This window comes from Homalodisca vitripennis, chromosome 4 (assembly GCF_021130785.1).
Source record: "Homalodisca vitripennis isolate AUS2020 chromosome 4, UT_GWSS_2.1, whole genome shotgun sequence".
Lineage (NCBI taxonomy): Eukaryota > Metazoa > Arthropoda > Insecta > Hemiptera > Cicadellidae > Homalodisca > Homalodisca vitripennis.
The window spans coordinates 92,381,166-92,399,260 of NC_060210.1; the positions used below are offsets into that span (position 1 = coordinate 92,381,166).

At 29.7% G+C, this 18,095-nt stretch overlaps 3 non-coding genes across 3 annotated transcripts; 2 read left to right on the forward strand and 1 right to left on the reverse strand.

Annotated features, from left to right (window-relative positions):
- Positions 1–551: 551 nt before the first annotated feature.
- On the forward strand, positions 552–635 carry Trnal-cag. Its single transcript has one exon. It is a non-coding gene; the product is annotated as a tRNA-Leu (tRNA).
- Positions 636–9,603: 8,968 nt separating this feature from the next.
- Trnal-cag lies at positions 9,604–9,687 on the reverse strand. Its single transcript has one exon. It is a non-coding gene; the product is annotated as a tRNA-Leu (tRNA).
- Positions 9,688–17,996: 8,309 nt separating this feature from the next.
- Positions 17,997–18,080, forward strand: Trnal-cag. The gene has a single exon. It is a non-coding gene; the product is annotated as a tRNA-Leu (tRNA).
- Positions 18,081–18,095: the final 15 nt, after the last annotated feature.

An 18,095-nucleotide genomic window follows, 5' to 3' on the forward strand; every position in this document is an offset into this window, starting at 1 on the left:
ATAAAACTAGAATTTTCAAATTAAATCGTGTTACTTCATTTTTGCTTACCAATGATATTATCTACATTAACAATATATTACATGCAAATCCTGTCGTAAGGAGCAAATCACAATAAACATGCAAAAGGAAAGCTAATACAAGTTGAAACTCGTTAAAAAAATTGATGTTATAAATATCTCGGCCAAGTTCATATGCCAGCTTGGTAGGCCAAATTGTTGCAGTACGGCGGTCACGCAAATTTTCTAATGATTCACGACTTCTTTATTTTTGGGCTTAGAAAAATATTGATTTGGTATATATGTAGTTGGAATACTGTATTTTACAAATAATGCATAATAGTATCTCTGTTGTCCCATAACATAACTATATTTTTCGACTGAGTTGAAGGTTCCACTTCAAGTTGATTGTTTTATTGCAGTACAGCTTGGAAATGTTAGATATATTCTAGCATATTTCATGAAAAATAATTACTTTAAAACATTTATTATTATAATACCATGGTAACAAAAGGTTTTGTTAATTAGTCATTAGTTATTCAATTTAACCTGTAGTCAGGATGGCCGAGCGGTCTAAGGCGCTGCGTTCAGGTCGCAGTCCACTTCTGTGGGCGTGGGTTGGAATCCCACTTCTGACAGTATATTTTTACAATAGAATGTATTCCAAGCATTATTAAAATAACAACATTCACATTACAGTTTTTAGATGGAACTCGCTTCTTTTTTACATTTTTGGAATAGATGTCACTTTTCCATTAGTCTTGATACTCAATATTAAAAAAATGGCCAAATAAATTATGTATAATAATGGGATAAACCCTTTGTATAACATATTATGAGATTGTATAGGAAAATGATACAAAATTCATTTTCGTTTTAAGCTGTAGTATAATAGAGAGATCCATTTTAAACTTACATTAAACTTCCAATGTTTCATTATATAAATAAATTTGTATATTCAATGTTTCCATGTTAACAAAGATTGAGTGTATGAAATAATTACTTTGATACAAACGGTTCTTTAGCGCAGGAAACCACCGCTGATTAACACCCCCGGCTATTGTCCCACACACTGTCCCGCACTTTGGGGTGGTTTAGCGCTATTGTCTCTCAACCCGTTCACAAGATAAAATGCTCTTGTAAAACACTGGATTGTTCTCATTATTGAGCATCACCATGGATACAACATGTTAAAACTTTGCACTTCAGTTACATTGTATTCCACTATTCGAAAATCGGATGTTGCTATTAGGAAATCTTATACACCGGTTGTAGACAATATGAAAGGTAAGGCAATTCCCTACTGGAAAAAAAACATTTCCCAAAAAATATTGTTCTAACCATTTATTCTAGTATTGTTTTTATATTTTGTAGGATTTAAGCAAAATGTAATATAACCTACATACGAATTTTATCAGTGGTTACAATCTATTCAAAGCGATACATGCATCCTCTTTTGCTGGATTTGAAACTGAACACATCTAGGGTTAAGCAAAACAAAATAAATCTTACAGAAAATTTATTCCAATACTAAAAACTAATCAAAGCGGAAAATATATGGGCGCATTGCTCTGGTAGGTAGTGCATGAACACTGTAGACCTTCATAAAGATACAGGTTTTACATAAAATATTTTCTTTTTTAATTCTATAGCATTAATATTGCATACTTAGAGTAATAAAATGATACGTCGCTAAAAAATAATTATCAATTATTAAAATCAATGATTGATAGATTATACAAAATTCCAATGAAACTGATTTTGATTAAGAATTAAATATCATTAAATACATCGCCTAAAACAATGGATACAAACCAAGCATGATTCATGTATTATCGAACCACACAAGGAAAGAAAATAGGAATAAAGAAGGAAGATATATCAAATATCTAACAACCTCGGCCCTATAATCAAAAACAAAAGTAATTAAAAAAACCACAATCAAAATTCAAAATTTTACAATAGTGGAGTACACAAATTAAGTTGCAATGATTGTCAAAACCACTGTATTGGACAAACCTGCAGATCTTTCAAAATTAGATTTAATAAACATATAAAAGCATTGAAGACATCATCAGATTTAAAATATACTAACCATTAAAATAACAACTGCCATACGTACACAAACATCGAAAACAATCTTGAAATTTTAGACACATGCAAAAACGTGACCTGCTGTCAACTTAAGGACATTTACAAAAGTCCCAACATTAATCCTAATGGAATATTAAATGAAAAAGATTTTCAAAACAGAATTATTATTTGATAGATTTTTAAACGATGTAAATTAATCACTTATAAAATTAAATTCAAAAAATGTAGCTACTAAAGTAGTTAAAAACATCTGACAATTTGCTTTCAATTATTTATCTACTTCATTTACCTTAACCTACAAGTACTTAATGATAAATTAATCTAATTCGAAATGTATATTGTACAATAAAATATATAAAAAGTATTAAAAGGTTTATTATTTTATGTTAATAAAACTATACTAATCTCCGTATATATGTGTATAAAGTGGTACTAATTTATTTTGTGCAGGGCCAAGTGTATTCTGGATAGATCAACATTTCAGTTACCATTTTCTCAATTTTAAGAGTAAAACTAATCCTAACAGCTTTAAATTAATAAATTACAGATTTTTGAAGTTTTTCATTTCTTTTTAACTACTCGTAAAATCCATAAAAAAGCTTTTACTCAAAATGCTGCACGTACAAATAAAATATTTTATTAGTTACAAATGTCCTATAAGCTTTTGTAAATCAATATATTACAATCTGTAATCTGTAGCTTATGTGAGCTTTACAGGAATACGTAGACTACACCTTCAATAGGTTTAAAATGATAAAGTATTTAAACTCAATATATCTGTTACAAAACAAATATTACAAAGTACTTTCCTTTGGAAACCACTCATACTTACTGAGTAGCACAATTATCTGTTGTATATGTGTTATTGCAAATACGAATTGGTGTTATTGAGTAGCAATAGTGCAAGCTACATGTATTGAATTGTACAACAATTCATAACAACATGTCTCACATGTGTCATAAAATAAATTCACAAACACAAATTTCAAAAATTTCTATGTAAAATTTATACTTAATAATTAAATATAACGAGTTATATTGCCAAGTTAAATTGTGCTTACCACATTTCTAGTGTTGTAGAAACAATACGTATATAAATAATTTTGTAATATGTAGCTATACCTACCAGCGATGTATCCACTTATTTGTCCTATCTCTAGGCAGAGCGTGACTGCAAAGTTAGATAAGAAGCAGAATAAAATTCGAGACTGAACACACAACACCCGGCCCGAGCAGACGGCACGGTACATAATTGAACGTCCCAGACCGAGCTGCTTGCCGCTCTGTTTGCACTTACATTCACTGTTGCTGGCTTACCTGTTTACATTATTCGTCCGACTTTGTTCTCCTAGGTAATATAATTTCAATAATTGAAATCAAAAATTGGTTGCTTTTTTGGAAAGAATCAGTATTTTGTAATTCTAAATGGCTATTAATTTAGTTATTGTATATATTATTTAATGTGTATATTTAAGTTTAACTGTGAGTCGTCTCTTTAAGTAAACGAACACTTCACATACAAGATTAAAGTCTCATTCTTAGAATTTCATAAATTATCGTTGACTTTTAAAATGCTCAAAACTTTGTGAATATTTTACCGCATTTAGGGACAATTATTTTCATTTTCACGCCACAAACTCTTACACTTGTACTACAGCCCAACAACTTAAACAACTAGGGGCGTGCGGACAAATATATCATCCCGTTTGCTCCTTAAAAGTTATTATTTAGTTAAAAATTAATAATTTAATCCGTTAAAATATATAACATTTATATAATTCAAAGTATTATAAAATATGAATAATTAGCTTAATTCTATTTTCGGAGTCTGGTTGTAGTCAAACCTATAGAATAAAATTTAGATATAATGGTATGTGCATGATTAAATTTTCTGCAGAAAGAAATTGATCCATAGTTATAATAAAATAATCATGATCTGAGGGGCCATCGTTCAAAGTGAGTTAGGCCCTCTCTTAATTTCACGTGTTTGGTGAGTTCTAACATGTCAGTTTATGTATGATCTTATTGTATCTCATATTTTCATTTGTTTATAAGTGCCATTTCATTTAACATCTCATGTTAATTTAATTTCCTGCTACGTTGGTTTTTATATGGACGTTCCTACTACTCTACAAATTCACAGAGTAACATTTTTTAGCGTTATATTTCAAGTATGGGAAACACGCAAGAACGATTTTATTGTTCCACCAATACACATTTATATATATATATATATATATATATATATATATATATATAATATATATATATATATATATATATATATATGATTTTAGCAATATAAAGATTTCTTTCATCTTACGAAAGTTCCCGTGTGGTTTCAACTGAGTTCAAACATATAGTAGAGATATGCTCCGCAGCTTTAAAATTAATCAAAGTATTGCGGAAAACAGTCGTTTTTGAGGTAAGTTAATTTGGGGTGATATGATAGAGGGATTAAGTTAGAAAAATGAGTCTTTTAAACTGAGAGATTTCTGTACAACACGTGGCAAGAATAATAAATCGTACAGTGATTGCCTTCCTGACTGTCTTTCTTGGAAGCTGTACAACTTTCAAACAAGCTATTCTTTAAAAAGAAAGGACCTGTGAAAGCAAATAAATTACAATTTGCCACGGACAGATCTGAGCTAAAATATATTTATTTAATCCCATTAATTTATCACTCAAAAAACCAAATTTGAAGGTTAGTTCCTTAACTGTTTTATGTCAATGCCTTTTCAAACCATCTTAAAAACAAATGTATTACCAGTTTATACTGTAACCATATTTAAGAACTCTCAACGGTCTTGACATAAAATTTTCAACTTCAGTCCCAGTTCCTAAATTAACAATATCGGCTTAAAGTTTTTAAACTAATTTAAATATTTCTGTTTTTTTTTTTTTGAAAGCATTTGCACCCCATATTTTTTATTATTACATAGGAAAGTATTTATTAACAATTAATTAAAAGAGCTTGAATATTAACAGGGTAAAGATCTGTTCTAACTGAAAACTTAATAATAGTGCATTAACACATTAGTTTAAACACGCCAACTTCCACACGCAGAATGCAGTACAGCACGTTGAGGTAAAATTACAAAAACAAGAATTAAATCATTCCTATTGAAATATAAATATAAATAAGTATAAATATTATATTAGAATACATTTGCCAATGCTATCATTAAATCTTGAAAAGTTGGGAATCAGTTTTATTGTAACACAAAGAAGCGAATAATTATAAAAGAAGAGAATAAAGTTTACATTATATGCTTGGTTTTGCAAAAAGAGCTTTTTTTCGGTACGATAAGATTATCGAGGCCAGCTACAATAACCGTGGTATGGTCTTATTAGAAAGCAATAGTGCCCTGGCTGAAAAACACAATGTTAATACTAATATCCCTACTTGAAATGAATTATAATCAAATTTTTACATAGTATACAGTAACATAAACGTTTGAGCTGTAGTATGTGACGACTATCAGTACGAAAAGTATATAACTAGGTAGAATAACTTCAAATCCAATCTTGTTTGTATCCAACTTAATGCAGCTATATATAATTATTTATTGTAATTACGATTGGTATTGTTCAGGATGTGTACAAATACATATGGAGAGTTTGATTACACTTTAATCTATGATTGTAAGTGATACGAGATTAATTTAATAAAATAAACATAAATGCGATCAAGAATTAAACATATTTATTTTTGAAGTAGATTACAAATAGTTTTTGAGTTTTTTTAGTAAAAGATTTTATTCCAAGAGTAAATAAATGTACAATGGATGGGCATCTCTGAGTTATAACCGAGATTAGGTTGGCATTACTAATGAATTAAGAACAAATGGGACTGGATACTTATTTTCGGAGAAAAATACACACAGATTTCAAAGTTGAACTGGGCATAAATTTTGCCAAAATGAAACTTTCTCAGCGTTTAATCAGTTTCACATTCATAATGTGGTCACTCCAACGTTATTATTCATCCAGACTGAAGCAAAAAATACTTTATTTGTTCCATCCTCTCAACTTCAACTCTACCTTACATGAATTTATTTAGATAACTAAGTATTCTTTGAATAAAACCAGTTCTTTTCCTGTCTATTCTATTTTTTTAATGCATAGCCTTTGTTTTCATGCTCAATACTATCCTATTTCCAGAAAATCTAATTTTCAAATTGTTAAGATTTTCTTGCATTATACTATAAAATTTTTTTTACTTATAGTGTAGAAACAAAGAGCAATGTCATCCTCGACATGAGTACAGGAAACCGATCATTTTTTATTACATAAGTTATAAATATAAACCAAGAATAGTATGTGGAAGAAACAAGCCCTTGAACTACTCCAAATTTTATTGGAGATTTAAATTGACATAAATTTTACACATTCAGATAAACTTCATAGACAGCTCCTAAAACATTCGGTTTAAAATCTGTTTTAAGGGTTTCTTGTATTTGAAGATACCATGGTCAATATGACTTTATTACATTTATTTATTTACATTATTGTAAAAGCTGTACTCAAATATTACCTAATTCATTAATCTTTTCCTAACTATTCTAGTGAGAAGTAGGTTTCGAATATTTATATAAATAAAAAACATAGCAACATCATGAACAGTAATAACAGCTATTACATTAAAATTATAATTTTTAAATGATAATCATTTCTTTTAAGCTCGAAGCAGACGTGAGTAGTATTTCACAACACTAATAGGCTTCTGGAGATGGACACGTAAGACAAGAAACAGTAAAAGGGTGTCATTTTCAGGATTCACCAATTTATGTCCAAGCTTTATGCGTCCATCTCCTCCGAGATTATTTAAGTCAGATTGTTACTTTGGAGAAGGATAAGGAGGGATTGCAGAGTAGAAGGGGGTGAGAGTGGAAACATTAAAGCTACTTTTGACAAAGTTTTACAATGTCAGTTTGTTGAATACTATCATAAGAGTCTGACTAAAATTATGGATGTATATCCCAAATAATTTAATGATTACAAGGTGATCTTTTTTATTTTTCCCTAACTTAAGCATTAGGTTTTATTTGAATCTTAGAAGAAAATCGATCCTAAAATTATCTATTTCAATATTATATTCTTTTTGACTTTGATTCAGGATTACATTTTAAAAATTTTTATTCTGATGAATTGAAACTGTGTATATATTTTCACATTAAGAAATGATTGTAAAATATTAAATACTGTTTTAATATATTTAAATTAATAAATTAAATAAAATTAAATAAATTAAAATTAAAATGATTAAAATGTAAATAACTTAAAAAACTTAGTTCAACTTTTTACAGTATATTAAAGTTTAGATTATTATCAAGATAACATCTTGATTGTGAGATTATAGTTTAAAAGGATATTAAACGGCTCTAGTTGTTAATGCTAAAAATAATAATAATAACATTCCCATACATTTTCAAACATTTAAGTCTAATTAATTATTCTTATTATAATCAATTCAAAACAAATTCAGGAATGTTTAGCTAAATATGTGTATCAGAGTTCATTTCAACACGGGTTTTATATAGTTTTCTAATCATTCTTTTCTAAAAAAACTTTTCTAAATATCGTAATATTGAGTTCTAAATCTGAAACAACAAATGAGCTATTTGCAATATATTTGGTAAGCCATAGGGTTTGTAAGATGCACTCACCATTATCTATCGCCACGTAAATGAATTATAGTTTACTGACAACCTGTGTCTCACATTATTTTTACCGTATTCTCTAGTTGCTGTGACAAATTTCACCAAACAAAGTACTGTGTTTCCGAGTAGCTGAATGTCTAAGCTATTCTAAATATTTTGTATACACTTTATTCATCCAGATTTTATAAACTAGTAAAGGTTATTGAAATTTTTGTATAATTAATTTATCTGTTTAGATTTTAAGGTTATTATGCCATTGCCGTAGAAAACCTTTCTATTAAAACGATTTGATTCAAACACGTGTTAAATAAAAAAACGTATTTTCTATATTTTTATTAAAAGGTAGGAGACCACAGTACGTGTCTCGTAATCGGCTCGTTGAATTTGAAAGGCAAATTTTAAATCTACAGTTCATTGTATTAGGTTACATGGGTTACTACGTCAAATAATATAATTTTAAATCATTGTGATCAAATTTATTTATTCTGTGATAAACTCGTTGAAATTATGGATACCCAAGATATGAATGAAAAAATGTTTATTAACGCTGAGACAAACCCCAAAGAGTCATATACACAATCATCGAATTCGATTTTTTTACATAGAAATGAAGCTTCATAAAACATTTCAAGCCTATTGGTTTTTTCGTCGTGTGGAAAGACATATACGAACAAATAGTAATAGTTTCAAGCCCCACGAGTAATTTTATTATAGTCATATACTTTTAAAACATTTTTGAGTCACGTCATTTTAATAAATTTTGTACTTATATTACTATAATTAAAATGTCTCTACTGTATCAAATTGTGTCTGTTAAATACAATTTAAATAAATAAAACCATAAATGGGAATTAAAAGCCTACATTTACACAGTAATATATAAATTATTGAATATGAATAAATATGGTAATCTTATTTTCAATTTTACCGAACATTTTTTGTTCTAAAAAACTATGAATTTCAATATGCTATAGGCGATATGCTACAGAAGTGAAAAAATAAAAACTTTATTTTGGCTTATTACACTTTTTGCATATATATATATATATATATATATATATATATATAATATATATATATATTCCGCTCTGAATAGATTTTAGTATTGGTACTAATTGTTTTGCTCAACCCTAGATGAGTTCAGTTTAAAATCTACCGAAAGAAGATGCACGCATTGCTGGGAATAAATTTTAACACTGATAAAATTTAAGTGTGATATATATATTATATTATAATTTTAAAATTATAAAAAAAGAATACTATAATAAATAGTTTTTGAGGGGAAATTTTACAGTAGGGAATCCCCTTGACTTTACAGTGAAAGTACTAAGTTTGAACATGGTGTATGCATGGTGATGCTCAATAATGAGAACAGTCCAGTGTTTTACAAGCGCAATTTATCTTGTGAGCGGGTTGAGACACAATAGCGCTTAACTGCCCCCAAGTGCGGGACAGTGTGTGGGGCAATAGCCGAGGGTGTTGATCACTGATGGTTTCCTGCGCTAAAGAACCCTTCGTATAAAAATAATTATTTTATACACTCAGGAATCCTAGTCTGCATGAAAAAATTTAATATACAAATTTATTTGTATAATGAAACATTGGGAGATTAATGTAATTAAATAATTGATCTCTATATTATACTACAGTTTACGACGATAGCTGTGATAATGTATTTAAATTTGCAGGTAATCTGAATTTTCTAACATATTCGTGTACAGTATTATGATATGTTATCAAAAGGGTTTATCCCATTATTCACGATTTACTTGGCCATTTTCTTATTATTGAGTACAGTTCTAACAAAACTAATGGAAAGGTGACAATTTTATCCTTTGTAAAAATATACTGTCAGAAGTGGGATTCGAACCCACGCCCACAGAAGTGGACTGCGACCTGAACGCAGCGCCTTAGACCGCTCGGCCATCCTGACTACAAGAAAATTGAATAACTAATAAATAATTAACCAAACGTTTTATTACCATGGTATCATAATAATAAGTATGTTTTAAAATAATAATTTTGTCATGAAAAATGTTAGAATATATCGAACATATCCAAGCTGTACTGCAATTAAAAAACCAATTTATAGTGGTACCTGCAAATCAGACGAAAAATATAGTTACGTTATGGGACAATAGAGATATTACTATGGTTTATTTGTAAAATAGAGTATTTTCTAACTACATATATACCAAATAAATATTTTTCTGAGCACAAAAGTTGTAAATGATTGGAATTTTTGAGTGACCGCCATATTGCAACAAGTAGGCTTCAAAGCTGGCATATGACCCTGGCCGAGCTATTTATCACATCAATTTCTTAACGATTTACATCTTGTTTTAGCTTTTTTAACAAGTTTATTGTGATTTACAACTTATGACGGGATTTGCCTATGATATAGTGTTAATTTACTTAATACTATTGGTGAGCAATCATGAAGTAAAAATGATAGTTTTTAGGTTAATTTAGGTTAAGTTAATAATATATTTATAATATAAAATAAGTTGGTTTTCTATTGCGAAAGTGATGCAGAGCACTGAAATTTACCTGTTATTATATATTAGATACATAGATCACATTAGTTATTTCATTGCACCAAGGATTTCTACTTTATTGGTATTTATAATGTATCTATTATATGAATAATATATTCTATGATATAAAACAAGATGCTTGTGGGGACAATGTAAAAATAAGAATATTAGCAGCAGCAATAAAATTTATACGATGTAATATTTAGAAATATGATGCTTGGTTTGTTTTGATTTTTGATTTTATCACACTTGGTCAGTGTCGTGTAAATTTGCTGGTTACAATAGCATCGTAACATTGTTATCATAATTAAAATCCATATATTACTGTATGTTTTTGTTGACAAAATGGAAAACTAATGACGTATCTACGTTGTCGTCGTTTAATGTATCACAATTCTTTTCAATTATTTACAACTGGCTCTCTTATTAGGTAGCTAACTTAGTAAACTAATAATATAAATGATTCTCTGTGAATCAAAGAAAGCAATCAACAGTCTATACAAATTTGGGAGGTATTTAAAATTAATTAATTATGTCTGCCGTTCCTTGTAAAAAAGTACATTTAAATTTATAACGTATATTTACTTTAACTATTTTCTCCTCTCATTTTGGCTTCTGATATAAATGATATAAGATTTTATTACACATAATAGACAGTTCCAAGAATACAGTAGATTTAATCTCTACCACAATGTACGCGTACACTGCATTTAAGATGCCACTACAATTTAGTGACAATGAACTAACAAGTCATTTATTCAATCTGTAGTAACATATAACATAATATTTGTCATTTATGACATTCTTCCTGTATCATATCTCTCTACGTCCAGTAAATTCATATCAACAAAAGTACTTCTTTCTGTATTCGAAGTAATCCAAAAAGCGTTTTGTGTGCGTGTGTGTTGTACTTTTTTGATCTTGAACTTTGTATAACTTTTCTACCGAATATCTCAAGATCCGAAAAAGATTCATCTCATCTTGTTTATTATTTATTACAATATCTTGCGTTAGGCGTTCAGCGGAAATGAAATATTTAGCACTAAAGTTAATATAGCATCGAAATCAGTTCATATGAATCAATAATGCTCATATTATTATTCGCGTTAGCGAATATTTTCAAATTGGTATCGTGTGTAACCATAATAGCAACACGAAAATAACAGAATAAATACATTTTTTAACACACTTCGAAAGCTTAAAATAGATTATAACAGATAATTTATTTTTAGATTATAACAGATTAGTAGATCACTTATATCCAGTAATATCATTCTTGTGTAATTACTGTTTCGTGAAGTTTTTTGAAAAATTGTTTTGTGTTTTAGTGATATTACAGTTATTGATTTTGAATTGCTTTGTCATTCTTATTTTTAAATAATATTCTCAAATCACGAGTAAGACATAAGCTGTAATGTTTTCACACCAACCCTTTCCACCCTGCAATTGCAATCCCTCCACTTACTTGTCCAACGTAACAATCTGGACTGAGATAATCTCAGAAGAAGTGGACGTATAAAGTTTGGGCATAAAGTGGTGAATCCTGAAAATGACACCCTTTTAGTGTTTCTTGTCTTACATTTCCTTCCCTAGATGCCAATTGTTGAGAAATGCTACTACCATCTCCTTCGGGTTTTAAAGGAATGATTCGTAAATATTATTTTCTACAAAAATGTAAATTTACCTAATTTATGTTATTATTGTATATCTGTATCTCAATTCTGATGTTTCGCTGACACTAAATCTCGATGGGCTGGAAAATATCATTTTTGTCTATTTGTCTAAAAAAACTGACCAATGGACTGAAAATTTTCCATAAAGCTTCATTTCTAATTTAGAAACACAAGGTTTTATAATGGTACATTATAAATACATGAGATTTTTCTGAGTGTTAGCGAACATCTGTACATATATTATGGGTAAAAGGAACGGTAACCGTGAAATTACAGAATATATAAATCCTTAAACAAAGTGAGTACAATCATACCATTAAATTTAAATATGTAATAATTATAAAAATTAATTAACCTTAAAATAAAACAGATATCTGGGGGAATATTTCATCTGTACACTTTAAAATGTATATTAAACTTCATTTCTATTTATACCTACAAAAGAGTGACTGATATGATAAAGCAGGTCCATCTATAGAATTTGGCTGATCGTCATTGAATCCTATCATTCAGTACGCTGACACATTTTCTCTGTTGTCTGCCGGCGTTAATAATATTTCTGTTTTGCATAATGTTCTCTCTGTCCCCAGGAAACCTTGAGAGTAAAATGAGGTAAATATTTCAAATTTTGCAAGCAACCTCAGCGAGCTCCGTTACACGTATACTTATATAAACGTATACTTATATATTGTTTATATACTTTGTTTGTATATAAACAATATCGAGTTCGATAGTGGTAAATGTTACTCTATAGGATCTTGCTGAGCTTTAGCAAACATGTTTACTGGCTCTAATGGGTAACCATGCTTGCAGAATAATTTACTTCATAAATCGATTACAATCATATGATATTTAATATGTAACATAGTGTGGCGTAATTTTACCTCTTAGTATGTAGGAAGTCTTTCTATTTCACATCTTTTATCACTTTACTTTATGTAGTATGGTTGAATTTGTAAAATTAACAATAAATATTTTATGAAAACCTGGAACAATACAAATATTTTTAATGCTAAAATAATTACATGAAACTGCATTACACTGGATACAAGCACATCGGGTTTCACGTTATTTTACCAAGTCATATTAATAACTCGATAAAGCAATTATTGCAGCTGGCTTTGGTAATATCACCAAACGGAAATCTAGCTGTACACCAAGGTTGATATGTAAATTTTACTCTATTGTTTTTAATTACGGCCTCCTCTTAGTTTTTTAAAACATCAAACATATTTTGCAGGAATCAATAAATTATACAATTGCCGAATATATTCTTATCATAGCTATATTTCATGTTAGATAAATATCACTTTGTAGCTGTCTTTGATTATTTTAACCACACCACCAATATTTTGATACCCTTTGTTTTTTAATGTGGCGTTAAAAAATTTTTTATTTTTATGTGAATATGTATACGTTCTCAATTAGATCAGATTTTTATTCATATACCATTCATACTTTTTTAACGAAGTATTAATAAACAATTTCGCACGTAGTAATAAAGAATATAAGGTACAAATAATTTAGCAAAAACACAAATATAACTATTTAATTTTTTAGGTTTATCAAAAAACTGGAGTAGATTTTAATTAGATTATCAGTTTCGAAGCTCGCACTGAAACTACAAGTTTATATTTTAGGACGAGTCAGTGTTCATTTATATAGTAAGTTATAATTAAGTTAGCTATTTATTTAATGGTTTTGATAAACATGAACCTTAGAAATAAGGCATTTAAGGAACTATTAAGCGGATTTTTGCTTTGGAATATAAATGCATTATTATACTGGTATTTTACCTCAGAAACCTTAATGGATAAATTGTACTAAGTTATTGTTACAAATCAGTCTTTTCATATAACAGCTTATTTGCAATTTTTACAGTTTCTAAGAAAGACAGTACAATAAATGCCCAATTAAATACTTTTGTTACATGTTGTACTGAATATCTCTCATTTTACAAGATTCATAATTAATAATCTTTAATTTTAATATGTCCAGACTCCAAGCATGGCAATAACAAATGACTGATTATCCTTATTTTTGAATTTGTAGATTTTAGATTCAGACAAGCAAACGAGATGAGATATTTGTCTACACGCCCCAAGTTGTTATGCACCCCGTTCTGGTACAAGGGTGACATCTTGCTCTCCACCCCCCGCACGACTGTCACTAGTTGCTGTCTGATAAGGTGATAAGTATGCAGGTCACACCCGGCTCCTCCACACAGGGGTTAGTGCTATGGAACTGATAATGTTTGACAGTTAGATATTTAGAATTTAAAAATTAAGTTGTAATGTGGTTTTCTTGTTTCTCAACTTAGCAAAGTATTCAACAAGTTTAAACTTTTCTATACATTAATCAAATCAAATCGAATTTTTATTGCAGGAACATAATACAACGCATGGCAATAGTCAAATTCTTACTTTTTACTTGCTAAAAGTTTTGTCATACACACCACAAGAAAGCTCATTCAAACATAAAATTTGCAAACTTAACTACATTTATCCATTGATAAATTATTCCCACATTTAGCTAGGGATTCAGTCAGTCTTTTTAATTGGTGGTCTCCCAATGATATGCCAAAAAATCATTAACATTATAAAAGGTTAGTGACGCTAAAAAGCGTTTCAAACGAAATTTTAATATCTTGAGCGTTGGAGTGTTTTTTATTGAATCTGGTAACTTATTGACGAAATGAACACCTACCTGTGAAGGCAAGCGTTCATAAACCACCGTTCTGTGTCTACCAGTTCGGTAGTTTTCTCATCCTAATAACACGCACTATAATTGAACTAAATTTTTCCTATTAATAATGAAGCTTGATGCACAGTTTTAAGTTCAGTTAGTTTTAAAGATATCGTGAAGATAGACAAACATATAGATGGACACACACAGAAAACATAAATTAAGTTTTTGCCGTATCTCGAGCGATATGCTTCGTTAAAACTCAGCTAATTAACAATATATCTTGAAATTAGTTATAAATCTGTTCCATATTTTAATAATAATCTTCTGAAACGAATATGTAATGTAACGTTCGTTTATTTCACTATTCCTATTGTAAACTGCTACAATAATTTTAAAAACTTGTAAACCACAAACTACTTTACAAACTTATTTTGCCATATGAGCAAACGTATAGTTCAACTCAGATCTACGTAATATTTTCGGAAGACAGCCAAAGAAAACTTATATAAGAGAAATATGGAGCGGGCCAAGCGCTCGATTAAGTGGGAATGAAGTAAGTACGTGGGTGGAATGTTATCTGAGAGGAAGAGAAATGATTCTTACCATTTGTCCCGGGGAACTGATATGTCCGGGAGAGAGGTAACAGTAAGTTCAAGGCAGACAAACTACATATCTGTGTTTGTAAATATAAGTCTGATATCATATGGTGGTGATATATATTTTTGTTGGTAAAATTAATAAAGTCGTCAAAATTTTTCTGATATCATCTGATTATAGCATAAAATTTGACCCGCAAATGGCTTCGTTTTGATAGGTAACACAAAAAAACAAATACTTATTTAACAAAGATGCATTACAACTTTGTAGGCATACAACACACAATACAACAGCAGACCACGACACGAACAGACGACCTATAGAACAACTATTTAACCTGAGATATCTCTTAAGGATTCAGATGAGGAAGGCAAGAAAGAGGAAACTGCCCCGCGGAGCGGTCAGCATACCATCTCACCTGCCTGAGCTGAATGCATTTCGCAAGCTCTCTCTCTCTCTCTCTCTCTCTCTCTCTCTCTCTCTCTCTCTTCTCTCTCCTCTCTCTCTCTCCTCTCTCTCCCTCTCCCTCTCTCTCCCCGTCTCTGTCTCAAGTAAAATTAAAATTATACTCAGATTCAATTAAATTAGATAATTTTCAACTCTACTACACTAAAATATGAAATCATCATCGAACTGTGTCTTGTCTATACAAACAAGGAGTACGACACACTAGGTGTTACATAATACGCTTCCTGAGGTTGCAGTCCAAAATTTCAGTCTTTAACTCATTCCATTCTTGATATGCCTTGCGGACAGACAGACAGTAATACAGAAAATCAACTCTTCATTCCCTCGGCAGACGAACAAGAAATTGTGTCAGTTATAGGCTTCAACGATGCTCATTCAAATTACATGATTGGACATGCACCACAATTAAACTCAGTGTTACTTGCATCAAATTGATGTTTATGCAAAATTTCATGTGTATGTTAGTTTGTTTTGGAGATAGCGTTCTGACAAACAGTCAGACAAAAATTAATTACGAAAGGCCTCGAGGATAGGCCACTTCGAGATGTGATCTAATGAAATCATGTTTTCGCCCATTTTCTAGGAATTGTATACCTTTTAAGAAATACCAATTTAAGAAAATAGACAGTTGCGTAAAAGGCTCATATAAAACGGGATAAAAATTCAAATGTTTGCAGAGTGAATGTGAGTAAAATCTATGATTGTATTTGTTGTGCAACTAATGCAATTAACTATTATTCCGGAAGTGAAACTATTTAAATGATTTATGAATGGAAGAAATCATACTTTTTATAGTTAAAATTTTATAACTCATATTTATTAGTAAAGTTCTTTAAAAATGAAGTATTTTAAAATTAAACACACGTTCATCCCTCGTCTGAATGTATCTTTCGCATACACCTCGTAACACCTCTTATCCTTATCTTCAATCTTTTTAGTTTGAATTCATAATTGAATATTCTGATTTGTCATGAAGTCAGAGCATTGCAACTTCAAGAGTAATAACCTTTGAATAAATTTACATAATCTACCGCCAGGATAGGTCCGAGCTTTCCATCTTTAAACAATCTCTCAAAGGAAGAAGAAGATTGAGAAAAGAGAGTAAGTAGAGAGATAACGAGAGGTTAATGATATATATATATATATATATATATATATATATATATATACATGGAGGAAAGGAAGAAAGAAGACCACTGAAATTTCCATTTTTGGAAATATACAAATTGCTCAGTGACATTGGTTTTTGCTGTACCTAGTGGAGTTTCAACTAGCAAGTATAAGCCGCCCAGTAGTGATCGTTCTTTAAGTTAACTCTTCCTTTATTATAATTATTGAGTTAAAATAATAAAATTACACACAATCTATGTGTGTAAACATTATAGTCATACAATAGTGTTTGAATTCATGTGGAAAAAGCTTGTCCTACCGGCTTGCATAACGAAAAGAATACTTCCGTTGTAATATGAATTTACTTTACGTAGAAAGACAGGATACTGGACAAATGCCATTATATAATTATGTTATTAAATTTCTGGGAAGTCAATAAATGACATGTTTCTTTATTACACAACTAATATTAGGAGCATCTCAAAAATGGTATAGGCCCTTATTTAATGGCAAAATCTAATGTAGTCTGACGATGCGTCATTATGTGTGTAATACAATCTGATTAAATCCATACCAGATGCTAAAATCAGATAAGAAATTAGTAATGTCTCAAATTAAATCCTTTTGCCCTAGTTGCTCATTGAGGACAGGAAAAATAATAATTTAATAATGTAATAATAATATAAGAATAAAAAGTTTTAAATAAGGTTATGGTACAAGGAAACAGTAAAAATAGTATTTCTTACAAATTTTTAAATACATTTTAAAATGTTTTATTTGTTTTATAAAGTAAACACCAGTATTATTTTACTTCGTCAATATGAATATGCTAATTATTTACTCTGTTGTAAACATACTCTAAATAAGCTTCCCGCGGCATCAATATATTTCGAACATAATTATATAATAATTTATAATAATAATACATGAAATAATGATTAAACATTTCAATGGTGTTAACAAATTTTAACGCGTTTTGAACCTGAGCACTCAAATGACAGTCGACACATTGACCATGTATCAGGAAGTGTCGTGAAATTATCGAACTCACCATTGGGTACATAGAAATTGCCTGTATTGTGTTAAACATCTCTGTAGTTTACACTTCTAATATTTGCATAGTAACATTTAAAGAAAACTTTTGTTAATTAGATAATGTCAATAGTATAGTCAGGATGGCCGAGCGGTCTAAGGCGCTGCGTTCAGGTCGCAGTCCACATCTGTGGGCGTGGGTTCGAATCCCACTTCTGACAACATATTTTTTTAAC